Source organism: Zootermopsis nevadensis, unplaced genomic scaffold, assembly GCF_977971745.1.
Source record: "Zootermopsis nevadensis isolate Lab colony 2312 unplaced genomic scaffold, Znev_1.0 Znev_ptg000035l, whole genome shotgun sequence".
NCBI lineage: Eukaryota > Metazoa > Arthropoda > Insecta > Blattodea > Termopsidae > Zootermopsis > Zootermopsis nevadensis.
Window position 1 is genome coordinate 81,920 of NW_028259167.1, and position 8,614 is coordinate 90,533.

Consider the following 8,614-nt stretch of genomic DNA (forward strand, 5'->3'; position numbering starts at 1 on the left):
GGTTCGCTTTTCAAATTCCAATTCGCGTCATATCAAGTAAATGCACATCCGTGATTCTTAGACGGGACGTCGGTTTGTTTTGTTTTAATACGAGGCGCGTCCTCAAAGTAAGTTTCCCTGGGGCTGTTTACAGAAACAAGACACAATTTCATGGAAATATTTATTGCAACAGATACAGCAAGTGTCCAGCTATTTTTCAACATATTCGCCACCGGAATTGAGACATTTGTCATACCGTGGGACCAACTTTTGAATACCTGTGTCGTAGAAGTCTGCCGCCTGGGATTGGAACCACTGTGTGACAACCATCTCCGCCTCTCTGTCATTCTCAAAACGCTGACGCTGACCGGACAGGAATTTCTTGAGGTGTAGGAAAAGATGGAAATCACTGGGAGCGAGGTCCGGGCTTTAGGGTGAATGATTAAACACCTCCCAGCTGAACTCCTGCAGGAGACTTGCTGTCCGTCGAGCCGTGTGCGGCCTAGCGTTATCACTGACGGCACTTCACAGTCGGCGGGAGCTGGAATAAGAACCTCCATCTTCAACAGCTGCAACGATGCTAATGTGAGAACGCGGGAAGTGCCGTTAGTGCATGCGCCATGCTACGTCATTGCTCTATCACGTACGCACAGTCGCTTCGCGCAATATAAGGTTTGCTAGCTGTGGGACGAGTGGGAAACTTACTTTGAGGACGCACCTCGTACGTGGAAAGCATGTAATTTCTCTGACGTTACACTGAGTGATGTGCCATACTCTGACCTGTACAGACATGCCGCAGGCCATGACACGGCCATATTTTTATATAACACCTGATTCCAGCAGAGTTAAAAATTACTTTTCCTGTTTAGAAAGTTCTGTACTGATTTTGGGAAGTGTCAATTTTTCTGACAGGTTTAAAATAACCTCACGTCCACAATTGTCAAGGAGTTGAATGTCGGAACGGATTAGTAGTTATTTGAATGTCAGTTCTATGAATAACCTGAGACCTGTATTGGACTGAGTGATAAAATGTTTAAGTATTCATAAGGAAAGATAATCTGTGGAAATTATTTGATAGCTGTACAAAGGTTGTCCAAATGTTTCGAAAATCAAAATTTGATTTGTCGAGCTCACAGCGACATACACCAACAAGTGAGTAACACGTTAACTTGTCCACAGTGCATAGGAACGCTGATCGGATTCTTTCCTGAAGACATTCTGACGTGACCTGCGCCCTCTGTAAAACGCAGTACATTACATTGTGCCTTGTATTGTACTTTGGAGAGGCCACGTGGAGAGGTGCTGTGGACCGAATCCTGCCCGCGGACCGCAGGTTGATGATCCCCGCTTTAGACTGAAGCACTTTGCTGGATTACGATGCGTTTGTTTCTGTAAATGCGTCGTTAACCTGATTTTCTCTCAAACAGTTTGCGGGGGAGCTCACGAGTGAATCTGGATGTCTTTCAGTCGCATTACAGAGCAGTTTCAATGCGGGATGAACGCGGGCTTTTGTTTCTGCAAGCAGAAACCAGACGCGTGACAAATAGTAGGCCTGTATTCATACTATTAGGATATTGATATCAGGAAGAAACACGGTGGGCTGGGCATACAGAAAGGAGCAGGCAAATCCTTAAAAGATTTTGATCGGAAAATCTGAAGGTGGGAAACGGCTTTCAAAACCTAGTCACAGGTGGGAGGATAATATTAAAATGAATCTCAAGGGTGCAGCGTGGGAGGTTGTGAGCACGATAATGAAAGTTCTGGCTACAAAATCTGCGGAAGACTTGTTTACTATCTGAGTGAGTGTTTTCTCTTTAAAAAGGACACAACATCCATGGGGGTTTATGCGGAACCAGTCCGGTTATACAATTATCACATCCGATAAGTAATTATTTCTAATGTAGTCCTTGCCTCTCCTCTTTTGTGGCTTGATTCCGGTCGCACTGAAGAAAACCACTGCCATCCTCAACCACGGTGACAAGGAACCAATTAAGAAGAATCCATTTTACTGTTCGCGTGCTGGAAGACGGCGAGGCAGATTTAGCCCCCGCTGCCTCATCTCTGACTACGGGAGAGGGGAGAAATGGAATTTGCAGTAAAGCTGATGATCCACATCGTGGGCTTGTATGTATTTCCTGGCTGTTTGTCTTGTACTTCAAAAAGACCGCCCGTGTATCAGCTAACTCTTGTCTGCCGTAGGTTCGTTTTCAAGTAAACTATTTTAACGAGGGCTGTACAATCAAATAATTCAGGGAGTTGTATCTTATAAGCAAACGACGGATTAACTGGGGAAACATGTTTAAACGCTCCTATCGCTTGCTACAATACGCTGTATGCGAGTTTAAAACACGTGACGTGGCTAATCCGACATAATTGGGGTGCGTTGTGGTGTTTCAGCCTACCCCATGCAATTCGTGTTTAATAATTACCCTTCCTACCCCCTACCCCCCACAAAGAGCTATGAAATATGGCAGATGTGTTATCAAATCGTGTATTATTGTTTACTCACCAAATATGGTTTTCAAACCGAACGTAATATTTCTGCTCGTGTTAATAACTGCGGTTAAGTTGAAACACGTTAAATACGCGCATCTGTGCGCTGTGGGGCTTCGTACCAGATGGGAACCAATTCAAGCGCTTAACGTGGACTCTACAGTAGCCGGGACGAAACTGTGCGTTTCGAGTACGTCACTAGTTCGCGGGTAAAAGAAAACAAATTCATTTACTGTTCAAACCAAGACATCGAATGGGAATATCCGAGCAATGGCCGGCTGTACTTCTCGCCTTTCGTCAGTCCGTTCTGGCACGAATCCTCCTGAAGAGGCCGCTGTTTCTACATCTTCATATGTCTGACTGAACACCACATCTCTGCACATGATACAGCGTCGCAAAATTAGTAAATCCCTCCAGTTTTTACGCGATTCATGTACACGTGTTGATTTCTGTTTGCGTGCGCTAATTAATCCTTACATTTCAGAGACAAGAAGCTTTGAATTGCAAAGTGGACACTTTAAAAGAATGTTTCCAGTTTTTGCCGCAGGATTTCGAGGCGCGAACTGTCAGTGATAACAGCAACAAATTATCAAATCAGCAACTTTTACCTGCTCTTTTAGGCGTGTATTCACTTAGCCAAACGAGTTTCGGTCCTTCCAGACCATTATTAGAGGTGACACATTCACAATTTTGAGGTGTCAACGATGTGGTTTTGTTGACTGAGAGGTTTGTGTATCTGAACCAGACATTGTGAATGTTGAATATTTGATGAGGCGAATTGTTGATTTGGTAACTTTTATTACGCGCTACTGTACGTTCATAATGGGTTTTATGTCTGTGTGCCTTCCTTCTGTTATAATTGGAAAGCACGTGAGAATTTGTGGTTTTTATATTTCAAAATCATTTGCATCAGCAGACACGTGTTATTCACAAGAACTGCTCAAGGCAATGAACAGGACGTGTCGGTTCGCGTGTTTTATCTCCAATATGGCTCAAGAAACAGGGATTAAATTAGATTTTATGCTCATCAGTTGATTAGGGTCTCTAAATCTTTTTGGGTGTGGGAGGTGTTTATTAAAACTTCTTTGTCAAGACTTGGCAACAAAAGTACAAGACATTATTTTAACAGCACTTTTGAAAGTGCTTCCCAATTTCTAGTTCACAAAATAGTGCTTTAAAAGGAGACGTCTTACTAGAGGTTTATCGGAATGAAAGTGATAGGAAAATTGAGCTCTTCTCGAATTTCATTTTAATCCTCGCACACAAATTCTGTAGAGTTCTATTTACAAAAATAAAATATCTTCGATAATTTCAAAATAACGAATCTTAAAAAAAATGTTTCGTTTTGGCATTATATATCTCTTAAACATGTTTCACTGCGGATCTATCTTAAAATAAGACGTGTTTGAGGTTATTAAGCAAATGTGTCGGTACAATTGACCTTAACAGATTGTCACTCAAAGAGGCGTGGGTATATTTTGAAGTCTGTCATGCGCATTGTAGGGCCAAAGTAACTGCCCCAGGGTGAGTTGGGGGCGGACAGACTGACGCCATATTTATTTTACACGTGTTACAAGAACTTATGTTCCCTGCACCCACGACATTTGAAACTTAGTGGTAACTTCTGCGCACTCAGGCTTGTGGTTCGCAAGGGCTCTGAAGCTGCCATTGGTATCCCCCCCTCCCGGGCCCCTTTAACTTTATTTCGTAGACCATTTAACAGTGTAATTTAAATTGCACAGAGAGTCTCATTGCATGTATTTCACAACATATCGGTTAAGACATGAAGTTAAACTGTGGCCATTGGCCATCTGGTGACGTCCAAATAAGGCCACATTACCTGAATTTAGTGCTGAAGATCGCTACCTGTACCTCGCCTCTCCTGCTCTTACGTCTGTTGTAATGTAAGTGGTTCTTTGATGTCATTATGGAGGGATTTCAAAGTGTTTGTAATTCCGATGACGGAATGCACGTTAAATAAGGCTTTTGAGAGCGCGTTCCGCAGGATGTGACAGACGACGCTTAGCTTTTAGCGTAGAAACAGTTTCTGCGTCAGTTCATCCGGCCTACGGGCACTGCCAGAATATTGCAGAGGCCTCTCGAAACATGATGCGTTTAATCGAGTCATAATTTCCGACTACGTGGAGCAAGATTTTTTTTTTTCATTTTAATAACGCTGAAGCGACAGATCGGCGCTGTCTGTGTACGTTGCATCGAGCCGGTCGCCGTGCTCTATTGATGGTTGCCGAAATGTATCCAAATCCAGAATCGAAAGGTAAAAATTTGAAATATTAAGATCGGTCTCAGTAAATATGGTGTGAGGATGTCGGCTAGATTCATCTTGACTCAAAACAGGAGCCGGTGGCTGGCTCTTGTGAACACGGTAATAAATAAACGTTCGTAGTTCCTGGCTAGCTGAGCGACCATTCGGATTTCGAGAAGGACTCAGCCCCACGGAGTTTGTTTCGTGCAGGTAAAGCTGATGAAAGCACGGATTTAAGATGTTTCGAAATAGCCTGATCTCGAAAATATTTGGATCTAAGACGGGAAGGAACTGGTAAGCAACAAAACAAATGAAAGTGTGGAATTCAGAGCTCTGGAACCTAACCTTATTAACACTGAGTTATCAAACCAAAAAGAATAAGATGGGAGCCCTTCTTCATAAACTGGTAGTCTTTCATCTGGTTAATAACTTTCCCGCTTTGTACAAAATTCAGAATTTAAATATATTGTTTAAAAGGTCTCGTTTCTTGAGATAAACGTCTGTATCAAAAAACGCCCTGTTCTTCAAGATCCTTTTTTTTAATATCCTTCCATCATGGCTTAGATCTCCCAAGTTATGTCTTACTTTTAGGTTTTCAACTCATATTTTACACGCATTTCTTATGTCTCCCATGCCAGAAGTGTACTACGCCAACCTTGCACTCGTTCTGTTTCAGTATAAGTATTAGGTAAAAGGTATAGATTGTGAAACATTCTTCCGTCTTCCTCTTACTTCGGTCCAGAAATTGTCGTCAGCAATCTCCTCTCATACGCCGTCAAACAGAGTTTATGTTCAAGGCGAGCGAATCAGTTTCATACCCACACAAAACACCAGTTAATAGTGCTTTATATTTTAATGTGGATGGGAAACCATGGAAGGTGTTCAGGGACGCCATCAGCCAGCGAGCAGTGTGCAGACTTCAATGCGTATTGACAAGAGCAGAAGAAAATGGATAAAATAGAGCCTTGTCACTCGTAAGATAAGGAGGGCTTCGTTCTCTTTGAATTCAGAAATCTTTACCGGAAGATTCGGATCATAAAGTGAAGGACAAACCGCTCTTAGCTGAATATTCAAAATGATTTTTCTTGTTGTCGCTACTGAATGAACCCTCTCACCAAGCCTCGTCCTCTGCTCGATTCGTGCGCTCTTTCCAAATATCTTGCCTGATGGGTTCTCGCTGGAACTTCATGCAGAGCAGTGGAAGACATCGAAGATAAAGGAGGAACTTGAGCATTGACTCCAGTTTCCTTCCGAAGTAGTGGATATATCAATAGGATCTGAAAGATTTCCTTCCAGTAATCGAATCACATCACTTCACCAAATAACAGGAGTTCATGGGTCGCGCTGATTGAACGTGGCCTGCTTTATCTTGATGCCAGTCTGATTTTAAATTTCCTTAGTCAGATCTCAATTGTCCTTTGTTCTTGATGCAAAATGTAGTCCCTCGGCAGAAGACAGAAATGAGGTAATTCTGACATTCAGCTGAAACGTTTACTCTAAATCGATCTACTGTCTGAGCTGCCTTCTGTAAATAGGCCATTGTGTTTTATCTGCAACCAACGCAAGAATAACAGCAGATGATTAAAATGTTACAGGCTTACATCTTCATTTGTAATCCCGTAACCAGAAGATTCGACATCCCTTATCCCAAATTAAGTCACTCAACACGATTGTGAGTCGATTTCAGCCACCTTCAAAATTAAACTGAGCCCTGGATCAAAATAAATACAGACAAGGCAAAACTGAAATGCTCTGAATAGATTTTGAGGGAAATAAGTTCTAGGAATAAATCACGACGCCAAAATTTTTCAGATGCTTAATACACAGAACAATTATTGAAGCTTAATTATAAATTTCCAATGTATAATTTTCACTAGTACAAATACTAGCTATTTTAAATTTTCCAAATATAACCTCAAAGACTCCCACTGAGACCGATTTTATAAATTTAATATAAGATAACATTACGTACGTGATTTTATGTAGATACGTCTATGTTCTCCCTTCACAGTCGTATTTTGTTGCGGATATCCGAGTCATAGACTGCGTTAGGACGACGGAAGAAATTTTAGTTACTCAAAGTATTATTATTAGTCTTGCCTTCAATCAAGTCAGAAATATTTATATACGAAATGGGACACAGATTTGCATATATGACTGTATTTAAAAATATATTTCAAATTCTATATTTTATTTTAAGATCCTTTCATTCAAAACATCAGACGTATCAGAACTTGGTATAATAGAAGAGTGTGAGCAAGCTAATAGACTATACTCACGTATGGTTGAATTTCTGATTGAATGAAAAGGGCAGTCCGCCCCAGTGCAGCAATTTCACACGCGACTCTGTAGAAATGGAGTCCCGAGGGTGTAAGTTATGTAACTGAATTTAATTAAAATATGTGTAACATATGGGTGGACTACGCACTGCCCGGAGTAGAGAATTTGCGCTATTTAGATGTCAGGTCGCGCCAAAATGCAGTATTATTAAATAACCCCAATAATAGTTCAATAATGCTAAGGGGAACACCGCCACGGTGGTCTAGCGGTTAGATCGCTGGCCTTGTAGTCCTGGGGTCTCGGGTTCGATTCCCGGCGGTGCCCGAATTTATAACTTGTGTTGGGCAAGGCCGTGGTCTAGGCAACACGGAGTTTTCCTCCGTGGCATCCCAACAATTACTCCATTCACACACAGAAGAAGGCAATGGCAAACCACTTCTGGATCATCTGCCAAGAACGTATATGAACAGGTCCCAGTCCGAGAAAAGGATGGAAGGATCCTGTTCATATGGACCTGTCGTCAGACAGAACGCTAAATAATAATAATAATGCTAAGGGTTTTTTTTTGTAGAATTTTGGTTTTTACGGCGGTGAATCCGAAAATGTCTGTCTTCGACAAGGTTCTTTCAGACTGAACCCAGAAGTATTTTGACAATGAAAGAAGGTACTTTATTACCAGGTGAGGCAGAAGGGTTCCATTTAGGAAATAAAGGTTTGAAGAATCAACTGTTGATATCAAAATCAAAATTGGAAGACTGCAATAAGAGAAGAAATTATCTAAACATTGCATGGATTGAATATCAAAAGACACTTTGTAGTATTCCTCACAGCTGGATAGCAAAGTCAATGGAATTGACAGGAGTGAACAGTAAAATTGTTAAATTCTGCAAGTTGTTTATGGAGAAATTCAGAAAAAATACAGTCGAAAGCAAACGAGGAATTGATGCAATCAGGGCGCATAAAGATAAATAGAGCAATATTTCAGGGCGACTGTCTGTCGCTTAATTCATGAGTTAATGTGGTCCAAATGTGAATGCCGATTTCGTGGGACCGGAAGGAACACGAGCCATTTGCTCCTCATGGATGATCTGAAGCTGCGAGGGAAAAGTTTGGGAGGAATTAAGAAATGAAATTAGAATTGAAAAACCATTTAGCGATGATATAAATGTGCCAAAATTTCTGTAAGAATTGGTACAGTGTACAGAAAACAGGACACAGGAAGGTCCTCGGAGTCTCCTTCCTCCTCCGTAGGTACTTTATTTCTCCGATCCTCTGTTCTAATTGTTCTGGGGTATTTAAACACAATTCCTACCAGTAAGCAGCATTTCACTACAAACAAAGATCGATTGCCAGAGATTACTTACGATTTCTACTGTTAAATTGTTAAAGCGATCTTACGTAAGTGCTGTATTTAGCGTTAACAACGCTTCATGTCCAGTTCGTAGTTATGAAGTTTCAACTTATTTTTCAAAATGTCTTCCATCATAAATCGTTTCTCCCCCTTCGCTTTAGGGCTATACAGAAAATCGCGAGTAAAGTTTTGTGGGGGGGGGGGCTTTACGAAAATAGGACCTCTAAATTCTGTGCATTATTATGCAA

At 41.4% G+C, this 8,614-nt stretch overlaps 1 protein-coding gene across 1 annotated transcript in view; it reads left to right on the forward strand.

The window, feature by feature from the left end:
• Positions 1–5,215, forward strand: part of LOC147871957 (ryanodine receptor-like) — a 40,751-nt gene extending 35,536 nt beyond the window's left edge. Inside the window, exon 13 of the mRNA XM_087359814.1 lies at positions 1,929–5,215. The gene's annotated coding sequence lies outside the window, so the exon portion shown is untranslated. The remainder of the gene's footprint in view (positions 1–1,928) is intronic.
• Positions 5,216–8,614: the final 3,399 nt, after the last annotated feature.